At 34.7% G+C, this 17,467-nt stretch overlaps 2 long non-coding RNA genes across 13 annotated transcripts; one reads left to right on the top strand and one right to left on the bottom strand.

Moving 5' to 3' along the window:
- Positions 1-599: 599 nt before the first annotated feature.
- On the top strand, positions 600-3,325 carry LOC135792550 (uncharacterized). Of its 11 annotated transcripts, XR_010548379.1 has the most exons (12): positions 600-749; positions 864-919; positions 1,029-1,080; positions 1,193-1,244; positions 1,357-1,408; positions 1,521-1,572; positions 2,341-2,392; positions 2,505-2,556; positions 2,669-2,720; positions 2,833-2,884; positions 2,997-3,048; positions 3,161-3,325. It is a non-coding gene; the product is annotated as an uncharacterized lncRNA (long non-coding RNA). The 11 variants fall into 11 exon arrangements; XR_010548369.1 differs by lacking the exons at positions 1,357-1,408; positions 1,521-1,572 and adding an exon at positions 2,177-2,228; XR_010548380.1 differs by lacking the exon at positions 2,505-2,556.
- A 1,773-nt stretch (positions 3,326-5,098) lies between these two features.
- LOC135792151 (uncharacterized) lies at positions 5,099-14,419 on the bottom strand. Of its 2 annotated transcripts, none has more exons than XR_010548203.1 (5): positions 14,123-14,419; positions 13,908-13,946; positions 8,529-8,734; positions 5,433-5,587; positions 5,099-5,364 (listed from the first exon to the last, which is right to left on the bottom strand). It is a non-coding gene; the product is annotated as an uncharacterized lncRNA (long non-coding RNA). The 2 variants fall into 2 exon arrangements; XR_010548202.1 differs by having other exon boundaries at positions 8,536-8,734; positions 14,123-14,413.
- Between the last annotated feature and the right edge of the window lie 3,048 nt (positions 14,420-17,467).

The following is a 17,467-nucleotide window of genomic DNA, read 5'->3' as shown; positions in this document are numbered from 1 at the left end:
ATTATGATGGTGTTAATGATATTGTATATGTTAAGTTAAAATTCATCTTTGCCCTTTATATAATGATATAATATGACTGCGTATGTTTATATTTTCGAAAGTGATTTATATGTGACCAAGAGTCCAAGAAATGAAGCAAAGGAGTGTGGCTTTACCTGTGCACTCCAAATGATATGATATGTCTAACGTTTTAATTCAATTTTTATTCAGAAATGCTTTGCGTTTACATGGAAAACAGATTGTGAAGTTGTATGAATTGGACGGGTTATTGTTGCTGATTTTTTTATAGACTGCTATGTATTTGCTTATAAACGTTTGGAATAATTTCAGTCTATTGTTTTATTTATAACATACCAGTTTCCTTCTACCTAACAATGGTAAGTAGTTAATTTATTTGCAACGGCCCTTCCAAAATTTTTATTTTATTATTTGTTAAGAAGGCGTCAAAAACATACAACATCATTACATCAGGATACATTTTCCTTTGAAATAACAATTATCATCAAGTTGCAATTGGAAATGACTTGCCAACCTACTGTTATTACGGTTGTGTTACAGGTTCCTGTTTACTCTGAGTGTAACTAGGTGCAGCAGTATTATCAGCATGCGTGTTTGTTGTTGTTTTTTTCGATTTAGTCGTTGGTGCGCAGTTGTGCGATGTGCGCGTGTCCACTTGTTTTAGTTCTAGGGTTAGGACTAGTTTTGCAATTGAGCCCGACGTCGTAGGAGAACCATTCTTGCATCAGATTGTAAGTATTTAATTTTTTAATCATTTCCATATACAACTATTGTGATGAGTTCATTAATTAGCAACAAAAATTACCTTTTTGTGTTTCAAAGTACTAATGCTTTTCTTGTTTTAGGGATTTTGCACTTGAGCCCAACATCATAGAAGAGCCATTCTTGCATACGATTGCTGGTATTAAATTTCTTTATCATCTTCATAAAATATTTTGGTTATCAGCTTATTAATTGATAAGGAAAATTGCATTTTTGTGATACGAAGCACTAATTTTTGCTTGTTTTAGGGATTTTGCACCTGAGTCTGACATCGTAGAAGGACCATTCTTGCATCAGAATGTAAGTATTGAATTTCTATATCATTTTTCTAAATTACTTTTGTGACTACCTCACAATTTGACCCCCAAAATTGCGTTTTTATGCTTGAAGGACTAATTTTTGCTGGTTTTAGGGATTTTGCACCTTAGTCAAACATCGTAGAAGGACCACTCTTGCATCAGATTGTAAGTATTAAATTTATTTATCATTTTCTTAAATAACTTTTGTGATTATCTAACAAATTGACTAGCAAAATTGCATTTTTATGTTCGAAGGACTAATTTTTGATGGTTTTAGGGATTTTGTGCCTGAGCCTGACATCGTTGAAGGACCATTTTGGCATCAAAGTGTAAGTATTAAATTTATTTATCATTTTCCTAAATAACTTTTGTGATTATCGTACAAATTGATCCCCAAAATTGCATTTTTATGTTCGAAGGACTAATTTTTGATGGTTTTAGGGATTTTGCACCTGAGTCTGACATCGTAGAAGGACCATTCTAGTATCAGATTGTAAGTAATTAATTCCTTTATCATTTTCTTAAATAACTTTTGTGATTATCCTACAAATTGATCCCCAAAATTGCATTTTTATGTTCGAAGGACTAATTTTTGATGGTTTTAGGATTTTGCACCTGAGTCTGACATCGTAGAAGGACCATTCTGGCATCAGATTGTAAGTATTAAATTTCTTTATCATTTTCCTAAATAACTTTTGTGATTATCGTCACAAATTGATCCCCAAAATTGCATTTTTATGTTCGATGGACTAATTTTTGATGGTTTTAGGGATTTTGCACCTGAGTCTGACATCGTAGAAGGACCATTCTACTATCAGATTGTAAGTAATTAATTCCTTTATCATTTTCTTAAATAACTTTTGTGATTATCCTACAAATTGATCTCCAAAATTGCATTTTTGTGTTCGAAGGACTAATTTTTCCTGGTTTTAGGGATTTTGCACCTTAGTCAAACATCGTAGAAGGACCACTCTTGCATCAGATTGTAAGTATTATATTTCTTTATCATTTTCCTAAATAACTTTTGTGATTATCCTACAAATTGACCCCGAAAATTGCATTTTTATGTTCGAAGGACTAATTTTTGATGGTTTTAGGAATTTTGCACCTGAGCCTGACATCGTAGAAGGACCATTGTTACATCAGAATGTAAGTATTACATTTCTTTATCATTTTCCTAAGTAACTTTTGTGATTACCTCACAAATTGACCCCGAAAATTGCATTTTTATGTTTGAAGGACTAATTTTTGATGGTTTTAGGGATTTTGCACCTGAGTCTGACATCGTAGAAGGACCATTCTAGTAACAGATTGTAAATAATTAATTTATTTATCATTTTTCTAAATAACTTTTGTGATTATCGGACAAATTGACCCCCAAAATTGCATTTTTATGTTCGAAGGACTAATTTTTGATGGTTTTAGGGATTTTGCACCTGAGTCTGACATCGTAGAAGGACCATTCTAGTAACAGATTGTAAATAATTAATTCCTTTATCATTTTCCTAAATAACTTTTGTGATTATCGTACAAATTGACCCCCAAAATTGCATTTTTATGTTCGAAGGACTAATTTTTGATGGTTTTAGGGATTTTGCACCTGAGTCTGACATCGTAGAAGGACCATTGTTACATCAGAATGTAAGTATTACATTTCTTTATCATTTTCCTAAGTAACTTTTGTGATTATCTCACAAATTGACCCCAAAGTTGCATTTTAAATGTTCGAAGGACTAATTTTTGATGGTTTTAGGGATTTTGCACCTGAGTCTGACATCGTAGAAGGACCATTCTAGTAACAGATTGTAAATAATTAATTCCTTTATCATTTTCCTAAATAACTTTTATGATTATCGTACAAATTGACCCCCAAAATTGCATTTTTATGTTCGGAGGACTAATTTTACCCTGTTTTAGGGATTTGGCACCTGAGTCTGACATTGCAGAACGATCATTATTGCATCAGAATGTAAGTATTAAATTTCTTTATCATTTGCCTAAATAACTTTTGTGATTATGTCCCAAATTGGCCCCCAAAATTGCATTTTTCTGTTCGAAGGACTAATTTTTGCTTGTTTTAGGGATTTTGCACCTGAGTCTGACATCGTAGATGGACCATTCTTGCATCATATTGTTAATATTTAATTTCTTTATTATTATCTTAATTAACTTTTGTGATTATTACACAAATGTATTCCAAAATTAATACTCGTGTGTTTTCTTTAATAAATAATATTGTTTAAGTATTTCTGATTTTAATTTGTTCTGTTATTTCAACCCGATCACATATTAAACGATCCTTTAAACCATTTATTTTAAAAAGTGCATGCTAGCGCCATCTGTTTATTGGCAACTGAAACTACTGAAAGTTTTCAGCTTCGACCCTTTGCCACTAGAGGCAGCACATTACTAGTTACCGCGAAAACTTTATCAGCCTCCTCAACTTTCTGCTCTCCTAATATTCAATCATTATTTTGTCGACTCTGGGAGGCAAAATGACACAAAATTTGGACTCGAAACAGTCGAAACCTCAGTTTTGGTATTCGGATCGCAGAAAGTGTAAGGAGGCTGATATAGTTCTGGCGGTAAATGGTAATGGCGGGTAAAATTAATGTTTAAAATTCATTTATCAGCAAGTGTTGCTTCTGTATAATTGGAATTTTTGAATTCTGTTTTCGAATTTTGTAAGCTAAACTTCTATATCGACTATTTATGTAATTATTTTTTTAACATTGACTATGTAGACTGTATTTGCAATTTTAATTAAAGAATTGTATTTTACATGCCAATAGGGCCTTAATCTATAAGTGTGTTACTAGTTTCCGATTCTGAATTTAATCTACTTTCAAAATCCGAAAGCAGAATTTAAAAATTTCAATTATTACAGAACCTGCATTTGCTGAAAAAAGATTTCGTCATAAAAAAGGCAAAACATTTTTCTTTTTTATGTCGAATGTTGTTTTCATTAAAATTGCAAATAGGGCCTAAACGGTTAGCATAAACCAAAAAAGTTACTAAAATTATCGATGTAGAATTAAATTATCAATCATAATCCGAAAACAAAATTTAAAAATTCCAACTTTTAATTTTCAACATAAAAAAGAGAAATCTTTTGCCTTTTTTATAACAAAATCTTTTCTTTAAAAATTTTTTTTTTTTGTGGTTTTCAATAATGATGCCATCTTGTCCAGAATTCTTCAAGGATCAAGAATATGTAATTATTTTTATTCTAGCCCTTTTAGTTGTCGAGATAATTACCATTTAATCTTCATAAATTAGGCTATCTCGACAACTAAAAGGGCTAGAATAAAAATAACTACATATTCTTGATCCTTGAAGAATTCTAGACAAGATGGCATATTTTTCTCAAAATGAAGAAATGGGCACAAAAAATTTTTAAAGAAAAGTTTTTGTTATAAAAAAGGCAAAAGATTTCTCTTTTTTATGTTGAAAATTAAAAGTTGGAATTTTGAAATTCTGTTTGAGGCGGCTGATATATAATTTAATTCTACATCGATTATTTTAGTAAAGTTTTTTGCTAGCATTAACCGTTTAGGCCCTATTTGCAATTATAATAAAATACGTGTATCATGTCGGAATAGTCTAATTTATGAAGATTAAATAGTAATTATCTCGACAACTAGAAGGGCTAGAAAAAAAAGAACTACATATTCTTGATCCTTGAAGAATTCTGGACAAGATGGCATCCTTATTGAAAAACAACAAAAAATGGCACAAAAAATTTTGTCGAGAAATTCCAGTGAAATTATACATAAAATTCTTTTGAATATTAGGATCGCAGAAAGTGCAGTAGGCTGAATCTCCAGCAATCTTGAATAGCTGCGTAGTTTCGTTACTAATAGACAGATGACACTAGTAATACCTTTTTTAAATTAATATTGATACAATATAAAATTGATTTTGAACTATTTGGCATATTTATGGATTTATGGATTAAATAAAGGAGTAACGATGTTGCGAGCTAAGTTCTCCGTTTGGAACAAATAAAACGATAAAAATTTATAGTCAAAATATAAAACTACCTTTTTATTCAAACATGTAGAATATACACAATCACAAACTCAATTTCTTAATGTATACAGCATTTTCAACAATACAAGCAAGAAAACAGGATAATAATATGCAATTATATAATTCTTTTTTTATAACTTTTAACAAAATAAACAAAAATGATAACAATAACAGCTTCAAGATGTTGTAAATTCATTCAATCGCGTTTGGAATCATCATCAACACCGGCATCCAATCTTCAATTTCTTGTACACTATAAACCAGAATGAATAACAGAATAGTAAAATATAAAATATTATAAATTGCCAAAATATAACATACGTTCTTGGAACTTAGGTCCAGTTGACACATCCATCTTCAGTAATTAAAACATAATCCTCAATACGGACTCCTCCACCAGTACCACGGAACCTCTCCAGTTGATCCCTATTGATAGACTTGGTCATCTCAGGATGAGTCAATGCTTCATCCAACAACTGGAAAATATTTATGTAAACATAAATTAAATTAATTATTTTTACAGGAGCCATAAAGATTCTCATTTAGGGCACCGTACGAAGGTAGCGGTAGAAGTGACTCCCATTCAAGGCACCGTACGAAGGTAGCGTTAGAAGTTACACCCACCCACTTTTGTACACCATGCAATAAATCAAACCTATATTAGTCGTAATGTTCAAATTTACGCAGGTTGCAGGTCAAATTCCTGCATGAAACAATTACTACGTAAAAGAGGGTAATGGGGGTCACTTAAGGGAGAACTCAAATATAATTTAAATTATAAACAAAATACTTGTTGCAATCGCTTATAAGCATTGTTTACTTAAATACCTATTATTTGAAATAATTTTCAGTCACTTTGACAATCAATTTTGGATATTATTAAAGTTTAAAAAAAAAACAGATTTGACTCCCATTACACCGACATGCGGGTAATGGTGGTCACCCTGGGGACAATCGGAATCAAACGAAATCTAGCAGGTATCGCGGACATAATATTCCGCAAAGTCCCACCCAGTGCATTTCACATGAGCTCATAGCCCACATGAAGTGCATCTGAACCACATTTAATTGTTTTTTTTTTAAATCGTTGCACATTAGACATCAGTTTTCCAAATCTTCATCCTCATCGCCCTGGCATAAGTCATCAGTGCCAATATTGGAATCATAAGTTTTGTTACTTTCCTGCAGTATCGTTTCTGCAAGAAGGCTATTGAAAAATAAGTCACATTGCTTTTTATAGGCCATTTAGAGCGGACTAAAGACAAAAACGTCCATTGGGAGTCGCATGACTCCCATTGCCCACAATTGCAATATTGTGAAAAAAAAAAACAAAAAAAAATATTTCTTCAAAACATTAATGTAATCTGAACTGCACATCACGATTTTGAATGTTTAACTAAGACTATATAAAAGTTTGATTCGAATATTGCAAGATATTCGACACTTATCTTCTAATTTGCGTGGACGTAAAATTAGATCAGCGGAGCTCAAAAATAAAATATTGGCGTATCTCAATGATACACGCACCGATTTGCATGATTTGTCGGGGGTGGCACTGGGGGGCCAGAACGGAGGTAGGAACACCGTTTACGCGTTACTCGTAACTATTGTTTCGTGGATATATGGGTGACTCCCATTACCCGCTGACTCCCATTACCCTACTACCACCCTACGTGATGGAGAATTTAATTCAGCATCTTTTGATGTCACGCTATAGCTATTGAGATGCTAAGATCGTGTGCAAACTCAAAAAAATACAAACATTGCAGGAAAAACGGTGAGTAAATCACCTTTTAATACAAATTTTCCCGGGTTGCAAGTCTAATTCCTGCATCTAACAAATACCACCCGACGGAGAATTTAATTCCGCATCTTTTGATGCCATGCTGAAGTTATTGCGACGCCAAAATCGAGTACAAACCCGAAAAAATACAAACATTGCACGAAAAACGGTGAGTAAATTATTTTTAACACAAATTTTCACGGGTTGCAGGTGGAATTCCTGCATCTAACAAATACCACCCGACGGAGAATTTAATTCCGCATCTTTTGATGCCACGCCGAAATTATTGACATCCTAAGATCGCGTGCAAACCCGAAAAAATACAAATATTGCACGAAAAACGGTGAGTAAATCACCTTTTAATACAAATTTTAGCGGGTTGCACGTGGAATTCCTGCATCTAACAAATACCACCCGACGAAGAATTTAATTCCGCATCTCTTGATGCCGCGCTGAAATTATTACGCCCCTAGATCGCGTGCAAACCCGAAAAATACAAACATTGCACGAAAACGGTGAGTAAACCACCTTTAAATGCAAATTTTTATGGGTTGCAGGTCGAATTCCCGCATCTAACAAATACCACCCGACGGAGAATTTAATTCCGCATCTTTTGATGCCACGCCGAAGCTATTGAAACGCTTAGATCGCGTGCAAACCCGAAAAAATACAAACATTGCAAAAAAACGGTGAGTAAATCCCTTTTTTATGCAAATTTTCGCGAGTGCAGGTCGAATTCGTGCATCAAACAAATACCACCCGACGGAGAAGTTAATTCCGCATCTTTTGATGCCGCGCCGAAATTATTGGGACGCCAAGATCGCGTGCAAACCCGAAAAAATACAAATATTGCACGAAAAAGAGTGAGTAAATCACTTTTTATGCAAATTTTCGCGAGTTGCAGGTCGAATTCGTGCATCAAACAAATACCACCCGACGGAGAAGTTAATTCCGCATCTTTTGATGCCGCGCCGAAATTATTGGGACGCCAAGATCGCGTGCAAACCCGAAAAAATACAAATATTGCACGAAAAAGAGTGAGTAAATCACCGTTTAATGCAAATTTTCGCGGGTTGTAGGTCGAATTCCTGCATTAAACAAATACCACCCGACGGAGAATTTAATTCCGCATCTTTTGATGCTGCGCTAAAGTTATTGGGACGCAAAAATCTCGTGCAAACCCGAAAAATTCAAACATTGCACGAAAAACGGTGAGTAAATCATCTTTTAATGCAAATTTTCGCGGGTTGCAGGTCGAATTCCTGCATTAAACAAATACCACCCGACGGAGAATTTAATTCCGCATCTTTTGATGCCACGCTGAAATTATTGAGACGCCAAGATCGAGTGCAAACACGAAAAAATACAAACATTTCATGTATTTTTAATGCAAATTTTCACCGGGTCCATACGGTGCCCTGAACACGAGTCACTTTTACCGCTAGCCTCGTAAGGTACCCTGAATCGAGTCACTTCTACCGCTAACAAATACAACCCGACGTAGAATTTAATTCTACAACTCTAGACACCCCGCTCGAGTTTGTGTGACGCCCAGCTCGCGTTCAGTGATTAAAAAACGTACATATTACCAGCACGTGGGGATAAGTACAAAACAAACACTTAGTTACACATACCACATACCAGTATTACACTCGTTGCAACACTCAGAACTATTGTTGAAGATGATAAAATCTGTGAAATAAATAACATTGTTAAGCGGAAATGCGGGAAGGGCTGTCAATATTTATTTTATTTTAAATCGGGAGTCGAACGACGAAGCGAATGAAATTCGAATTCTAACTTAGCTAGTAAGTCAGGCATCGGAACTCGAAGGCAATTGCTAAAACAGAGAAGAAAACGATAGTTAGAACATTGCGTGCAAGTAATGATAAAATAAAGCAGAGACAAAACATGCAATAAAACTTCTACGCGAAGTATAAAATGATATAAATGCGACACGAAAACGTGTTTATACACAAACGAATACTGATACTAAATGAAATAGAGAGGAACGGATTGTAGATTGGCAATCTGTATTGCATCTTCAACACGTACAACCCCTTACGCGCTTTTGAAAACTAAACAGTTTTGAGATCAGCGGGTACGCGACTATCTTATGTATTTGCAACACACGGTAGAACGCGATAAATCAAAACAACGTAAATACAAAGTAATGGAGGACGCAGAAATTAAAACGAAAAATATAATTAAATTATAAACTCACCAATGCAAAACTCATGGACTCCAAGGCACAGCAAATACTGTAAATAAAAAGAAAAAAAATCAAGTTAAAACAAAAATATTTCATACGGTTGAGCAATATTATAATCACACAGCAGAGAAAAACAAACAATCTGTGCTGTTTGGTTAAAAGTTACTTACACCAGCACGATGGCTCATCCTCATGATGAATATCAAATCAACATGGGGGCGATACACTTAACCGGCATGTATGGACTATATACGCGCAAACAGTAAATAACATTACTATAGTCGATTGATGATCAAATATAATGCGAATTTGGAAAGTAAATGTCCGGACAAACAATACGAGTCGTGTAAAATACATGTGGATCAAACAGAGACCGGCACGAAACTGGCTGCAAACTGTGCAAGCAACAACGCGACAGTATCTGATAAGAAAGCAATAGATGCGCAAAGCCGACGGCGCGTCGATGACACGCGTCCTTGTGCGCGACTTGCAATAGACACGGTACTTGTGATAAGAACTAAACTAAAATTTGCTGCATGCGACAGCGCGACGAGAATCTTACGCGTAGCATCTCGCACGGCAAATGCAATAAGAAAGTTGTTTATACACAAACGCTGATAATAGATTTGTCTTCGAAACGAATACAATTCTATTTTTTAGTTTATGCTAGTACCATCTCTGAATAGAATCTACGATGCGACAGTTCACAGCAAGACTCTGAACCTGCCGCATGAGCCCCACACACACGACCGTGTGCGCGAATTGCAATAGATGCGCAAAGCAGGCGACGCGACGATAGCACGCGACCTTGTGCACGCATTGCAATACACGCGGTACCATCTCGAAAATCTTGCCCATTTTTTAATATGAATTAAAATTTCACCTCTCAGATATCCGTTTTAACTATCCTATCTGATAGAGAATAGTCCGTAGATTAAGACGGTGCAATCAGATCCTATTTATCTCTTTTAGTTTACGAGATATTCGCGATTGAATAAAATGGGCAAAAATTGAAAAATGTCACTTTTTAGTACTTTTAGTGGCGTTTTCTGACCTTTTACTGTTGGAAATATAATTATTTTATATTTTAATCTGAAAGAGAATTTTCCAATCTTTCATAATCAGCAATTTGTTGGTTGCTATCTTTTTTAGTTTAAGAGATATCAATTATCAAAAATCGTCGAAAAAAAGTATCAAGCACCCCCCCTTGGCAATTTTTTCTTAAGACTTAAAATTTCATCTCTCAGATTTCCGTTTTAACTATCCTATCTGATAGAGAATAGTCCGTAGATTAAGACGCTGCGATCAGATCCTATTTATCTCTTTTAGTTTACGAGATATTCGCGATTGAATAAAATGGGCAAAAATTGAAAAATGTCACTTTTAGCACTTTTAGTCGCGTTTTTCGACCTTTTACTGTTGGAAATATAATTATTTTATATTTTTACCTGATAGAGAATTTTCCAATCTTTCATAATCAGCAATTTGTTGGTTGCTATCTCTTTTAGTTTAAGAGATATTAATTATCAAAAATCGTCGAAAAAAAGTATCAAGCACCCCCCCTTGGCAATTTTTTCTTAAGAATTAAAATTTCATCTCTCAGATTTCCGTTTTAACTATCCTATCTTATAGAGAATAGTCCGTAGATTAAGACGCTGCGATCAGATCCTATTTATCGCTTTTGGTTTACGAGATATTCGCGATTGAACAAAATGGGCAAAATTTGTAAAATGTCAATTTTTAGCACTTTTAGTCGCGTTTTTCAACCTTTTACTAATGGAAATATATTTATTTTATATTTTTACCTGATAGAGAATTTTCGAATCTTTCATAATCAGCAATTTGTTGGTTGCTATCTCTTTTCGTTTAAGAGATATTAATTATCAAAAATCGTCGAAAAAAAGTATCAAGCACCCCCCCTTGGCAATTTTTTCTTAAGAATGAAAATTTCATCTCTCAGATTTCCGTTTTAACTATCCTATCTGATAGAGAATAGTCCGTAGATTAAGACGCTGCGATCAGATCCTATTTATCTCTTTTAGTTTACGAGATATTCGCGATTGAATAAAATGGGCAAAATTGTAAAATGTCACTTTTAGCACTTTTAGTCGCGTTTTTCAACCTTTTACTAATGGAAATATATTTATTTTATATTTTTACCTGATAGAGAATTTTCCAATCTTTCATAATCAGCAATTTGTTGGTTGCTATCTCTTTTCGTTTAAGAGATATCAATTATCAAAAATCGTCGAAAAAAAGTATCAAGCACCCCCTTGGAAATTTTTTCTTAAGAATGAAAATTTCATCTCTCAGATTTCCTTTTTATCTATCCTATCTGATAGAGAATAGTCCGTAGATTAAGACACTGCGATCAGATCCTATTTATCTCTTTTAGTTTACGAGATATTCGCGATTGAATAAAATGGGCAAAATTTGTAAAATGTCACTTTTAGCACTTTTAGTCGCGTTTTTCAACCTTTTACTAATGGAAATATATTTATTTTATATTTTTACCTGATAGAGAATTTTCCAATCTTTCATAATCAGCAATTTGTTGGTTGCTATCTCTTTTCGTTTAAGAGATATTAATTATCAAAAATCGTCGAAAAAAAGTATCAAGCACCCCCCCTTGGCAATTTTTTCTTAAGAATGAAAATTTCATCTCTCAGATTTCCTTTTTAACTATCCTATCTGATAGAGAATAGTCCGTAGATTAAGACGCTGCGATCAGATCCTATTTATCTCTTTTAGTTTACGAGATATTCGCGATTGAATAAAATGGGCAAAAATTGAAAAATGTCACTTTTTAGCACTTTTAGTCGCGTTTTTCAACCTTTTACTATTGGAAATATAATTATTTTATATTTTTATCTGATAGAGAATTTTCCAATCTTTCATAATCAGCAATTTGTTGGTTGCTATCTCTTTTCGTTTAAGAGATATCAATTATCAAAAATCGTCGAAAAAAGTATCAAGCACCCCCCCTTGGAAATTTTTTCTTAAGAATGAAAATTTCATCTCTCAGATTTCCTTTTTATCTATCCTATCTGATAGAGAATAGTCCGTAGATTAAGACACTGCGATCAGATCCTATTTATCGCTTTTGGTTTACGAGATATTCGCGATTGAATAAAATGGGCAAAATTTGTAAAATGTCACTTTTAGCACTTTTAGTCGCGTTTTTCAACCTTTTACTAATGGAAATATATTTATTTTATATTTTTACCTGATAGAGAATTTTCCAATCTTTCATAATCAGCAATTTGTTGTTGGTTGCTATCTCTTTTCGTTTAAGAGATATCAATTATCAAAAATCGTCGAAAAAAGTATCAAGCACCCCCTTGGCAATTTTTTCTTAAGAATGAAAATTTCATCTCTCAGATTTCCTTTTTATCTATCCTATCTGATAGAGAATAGTCCGTAGATTAAGACGCTGCGATCAGATCCTATTTATCGCTTTTGGTTTACGAGATATTCGCGATTGAATAAAATGGGCAAAATTTGTAAAATGTCACTTTTAGCACTTTTAGTCGCGTTTTTCAACCTTTTACTAATGGAAATATATTTATTTTATATTTTTACCTGATAGAGAATTTTCCAATCTTTCATAATCAGCAATTTGTTGGTTGCTATCTCTTTTCGTTTAAGAGATATCAATTATCAAAAATCGTCGAAAAAGTATCAAGCACCCCTTGGCAATTTTTTCTTAAGAATTAAAATTTCATCTCTCAGATTTCTGTTTTAACTATCCTATCTTATAGAGAATAGTCCGTAGATTAAGACGCTGCGATCAGATCCTATTTATCGCTTTTGGTTTACGAGATATTCGCGATTGAACAAAATGGGCAAAATTTGTAAAATGTCAATTTTTAGCACTTTTAGTCGCGTTTTTCAACCTTTTACTAATGGAAATATATTTATTTTATATTTTTACCTGATAGAGAATTTTCGAATCTTTCATAATCAGCAATTTGTTGGTTGCTATCTCTTTTCGTTTAAGAGATATTAATTATCAAAAATCGTCGAAAAAAAGTATCAAGCACCCCCCCCTTGGCAATTTTTTCTTAAGAATGAAAATTTCATCTCTCAGATTTCTGTTTTAACTATCCTATCTTATAGAGAATAGTCCGTAGATTAAGACGCTGCGATCAGATCCTATTTATCTCTTTTAGTTTACGAAATATTCGCGATTGAATAAAATGGGCAAAATTTGCAAAATGTCACTTTTAGCACTTTTAGTCGCGTTTTTCAACCTTTTACTAATGGAAATATATTTATTTTATATTTTTACCTGATAGAGAATTTTCCAATCTTTCATAATCAGCAATACCTAGGTTGCTATCTCTTTTCGTTTAAGAGATATTAATTATCAAAAATCGTCGAAAAAAAGTATCAAGCACCCCCCCCTTGGCAATTTTTTCTTAAGAATGAAAATTTCATCTCTCAGATTTCTGTTTTAACTATCCTATCTTATAGAGAATAGTCCGTAGATTAAAACGCTGCGATCAGATCCTATTTATCTCTTTTAGTTTACGAAATATTCGCGATTGAATACGGTGCCCGAAACACGAGTCACTTCAATCGCCATCCAGCTATGGTACACCGAATGAGACTCAACAAAATCAACAAAAAAATCAACAAAACCCCTCTTGCGCCTTCAGAATCTGATGAAAAATTTGAACATTTCAAAAAGTCTCCCGCAATATGATCCGTTTTCTCTATTACCATTAAGTGAAATATACACGCAGGTGAAAGTCCTTAAAACATTTAACCGAATAATATAACTTAATTATGAACTTACAAATGCAGCGCTCATCGGATTGCAAGGGTACGGCAAATACTGTAATTTAAAACAAAAACATAATCGTTAAATCCTTTTATTTTACAATAATTATGGAGTTTCAATATGTAAGTGCCTCAACAATTTAATACATAAGTTAAAACAAAAACATTTCATACAATGGAAAACAAACTTTCTGTGCTGAGTGTCGCAATGGTCAGGTAAAAATTACTTACTTAAGCACGAATATGTTTCTGGTTGATCTAGCGACCGACCACGTCACAACCGACAAATTCTAAAACCGCAGCATTGTAATTTCAAATATAAACATCAAACGCACAATTAATCATTAACAAAACACTGCAGATGCATATAACAACTAAGTCAACTGATGACCGAATATAATGCAACCTTTGAAAATAGAAGTCCGATAAAAAGAAATACGCGAAATACGTCTGGATTCCGCAGAGACCAGTACGAAACTGGCTGCAATCCATCAATAGACCATGCCGAAACTGCACACGCAATAGGTGCGCTAAGCCGGCGGCGCATCGAAGGCACGCAACCTTGTGCACGAATTGCAAATATTGCAATACACACGGTACCTGTGATAAAAACGAAACTAAAATGTGCTGCATGTGACAGCGCGACGAGAATCTTACGCGTAGCATTTCGCACGGCGAATGCGATAAGAAAGTTGTTTATACACAAGCGCAGATAATAGATTTGTCTTCAAAACGAATACAATCCTATTTTATAATTTTTAGTTCATGCTAGTGCCATCTATAAATGGAATTTACGATGCGACAGTTCATAGCAAGACTCTGCACCTGCCGCATGAACCCCGCAGGTAAAAGCAATAGATGCGCAAAGTCGGTACGCGACATTGTGGGCGAATTGTAATAGATTCGCAAAGCAGGCGGCGCGACGATGACACGCGACTTTGTGCACGAATTGTAGGAGACGCGGTACCTGCGATATGAATTAAACTAAAATGTGCGACAGCGCGACGATAGACGAGAATATTACGCTTAGCATCTCGAAAATCGTGGAAATAAATTATCAAGCACCTCCCCTTGCCCATGTTTTCTTATGAATTAAAATTACATCTCTTTAATTTCCAAATAAGAACTGAAACGTTCAAACAATCGTAGCACAAGCGCAGCATGGAACTGGTTCAAAGCGACAACAAAGTTGTTTATGCACAAACCCCGATAAACGCGTCGAGTTGAAAAAGAAACATTCGGGTATGTAGGTGTAGTACAATTTATATAATGATAAAAAGAGACATGAAATCGGGTATGTTAAGCGGTTACGTGCTGGCATCACTATTTTCCACGATAAAACTTTAAAAAGTTGAAAAATAGTGAAATTTGAAGAGCAATTTTCAGGCACTTTCCGCATGATTTCTGGGGGCGACAATAGCGTATCCGTAAGATTAACTCTCTGACTATTAGAATTTGAAGAGAACGTGTAAATATTGCAAATAGTTCCCGAGATATAAGACAATTTCCACGATGACTCTTTAAAAAAAATTGAAAAATAGTGAAATTTGCAGTGCGATTTTCAGGCACATCCCGCATGATTTCTGGGGGCGGCAATAGAATATCCGTAAGATTAACTCTCTGGGTATCAGAATCAGAAGAGAACGTGCAAATTCCATGAACAGTTCCCGATATATGAGCCAAATTCCACGATAAAACATTAAAAAATAGTAATATTTGCAGAGCGATTTTAAGACACTTCCCACAGGATATCTGGAGGCAGCAATAGCGTATCGTTAAGATTGACTCTCCCGCTATCAGAATCAGAGGAGAACGTGCTAATTCCGCGAATAGTTCTCGAGATATGAGCCAAGTTCATTCTTATACCGCTACTCTTGTACGGGGCCCTGAATAATAGTCACTTCTGCCGCTACCTTTGTACGGTGCACTGAATACGAGTCACTTCTACCGATGCACTCATACGGTGCCCTGAATAATAGTGACTTCAACCGCTACCCTCGTACGGTGCCCTGAATAATAGTCACTTCTACCGCTACACTCGTACGGTGCCCTGAATAATAGTCACTTCTACCGCTCCATGGATTTGAACCATGCTAGGGTCGTTGCCTGAAGGTACCCTATTAAAAAAATATATATAACGAACACGTACAGAAGTATAATATTGCTATCTTGTATAACTAAACTAAATAAGTAGTATATGAAGTATCAAAGCCGCTAAACTTCTAACTAGGTTTAAGAAATGAATGCAAAAAATGGTTAATGATTTACAAAGCAATTCACAAATAATAACTGAAGAAACGCAGCGCGAGATATCCTAACCAAACAAGAATCACATCGACGACACAAGAACGACGCACGCTACGCAATACAAAAGGTCTTAAGTTCTAGTAAACTAAAAGGTAGAAGAGAACAGCATTTTAAAGAACAACTCTCTATGACAAAGAAACTAAGAATTTCTTAATTATTTCCGTGATATGCCGCAATTTCCATTGCAAAACATTGAAAATCTCCAAAATATTGTGGAAATTTGAGGTTGTTTTCTGGGAGTTCTAGTCTACTGAGAATTCACAAGTCACCGATTACAAAATTTGGAGAGTGATTTTAAGGCACTTGGCGCATGCTTTTTCGGGGCGACAATAACGTATCGTTTAAATTTACTCTCGCGCATTCAGAATCGGAAGAGAACATGCAAACATGAGTTAGGACTGTAAGATTAACACGTTGAGGAACAAAATTTGTATATCAGCCACTGTGATCCACTACAATGTTGAGATTGATGTTTCTTACCCAAGCGCGAACAGGATTCCTAGCGATGATAAACAAATTGGCGGCGATAAATATAAAAGTTAGTCAAAGGTGACGATAAACACTACACACAATCCAGCGTCGACACACACTACTAACAATTGTTAAGACCGCGACCGAATGTACGAAAGGTACACTGTATAAACGCAATCAAAAACCACACAGGACACCGTACACCTCGTTACAACTAAATACGCTCGTTTGTCGATAGAATATACCGCGATTTTGTTAAATTAAATAATGATGAATCCCACGAGCACGAAGATGTGCCTAAAAGGCAACCGATACGAAACTAACTGCGGTCCACCGACGAAGCAAACCTGTCGAGCATGCACGCGACGCCACGGCTTAAGATAAGATAAAGTAAGATGTTCCTATTGGTGGCGCGTCGATGGCACGCGACCTTCTTTTGTCCGACACAGTACGGCAATGTGCGCAAAAATAAGAATACAACATCATCGCACTGCAATACTGGGCGCTGCAATTCATTAGTTATAATTAATTTTCAAATTTGATTTTATTATCCTTTCTACATTTCAAACCATAATTCTTAGAATTTACACTGCAAACAAATGAAAAATTAAATTTATGAAGTAGAGTCCGTTTATAATGACATCGAAGGCAATTGACAAACACGTCATAAGCAGACGTCATACAAAGCGTTTTGTAAAATGATAAAGAATTTTATAATTACGTCATAATAACCGGTTGGTCAATATAGGCGGAGTCATAATACGAGTAAACGGATTCTACTATATAATGCGCTCATTT

This window comes from Atheta coriaria, unplaced genomic scaffold (genome assembly GCF_025399875.1).
Source record: "Atheta coriaria isolate IRGN ID8LTWV9N9 unplaced genomic scaffold, Caltech_Dcor_3.1 hic_scaffold_5_pilon, whole genome shotgun sequence".
Taxonomy (NCBI): Eukaryota; Metazoa; Arthropoda; class Insecta; order Coleoptera; family Staphylinidae; genus Dalotia; species Dalotia coriaria.
The sequence above is the reverse complement of the archived record's forward strand: the minus strand, read 5'-3'. Positions and strand labels throughout refer to the sequence as shown.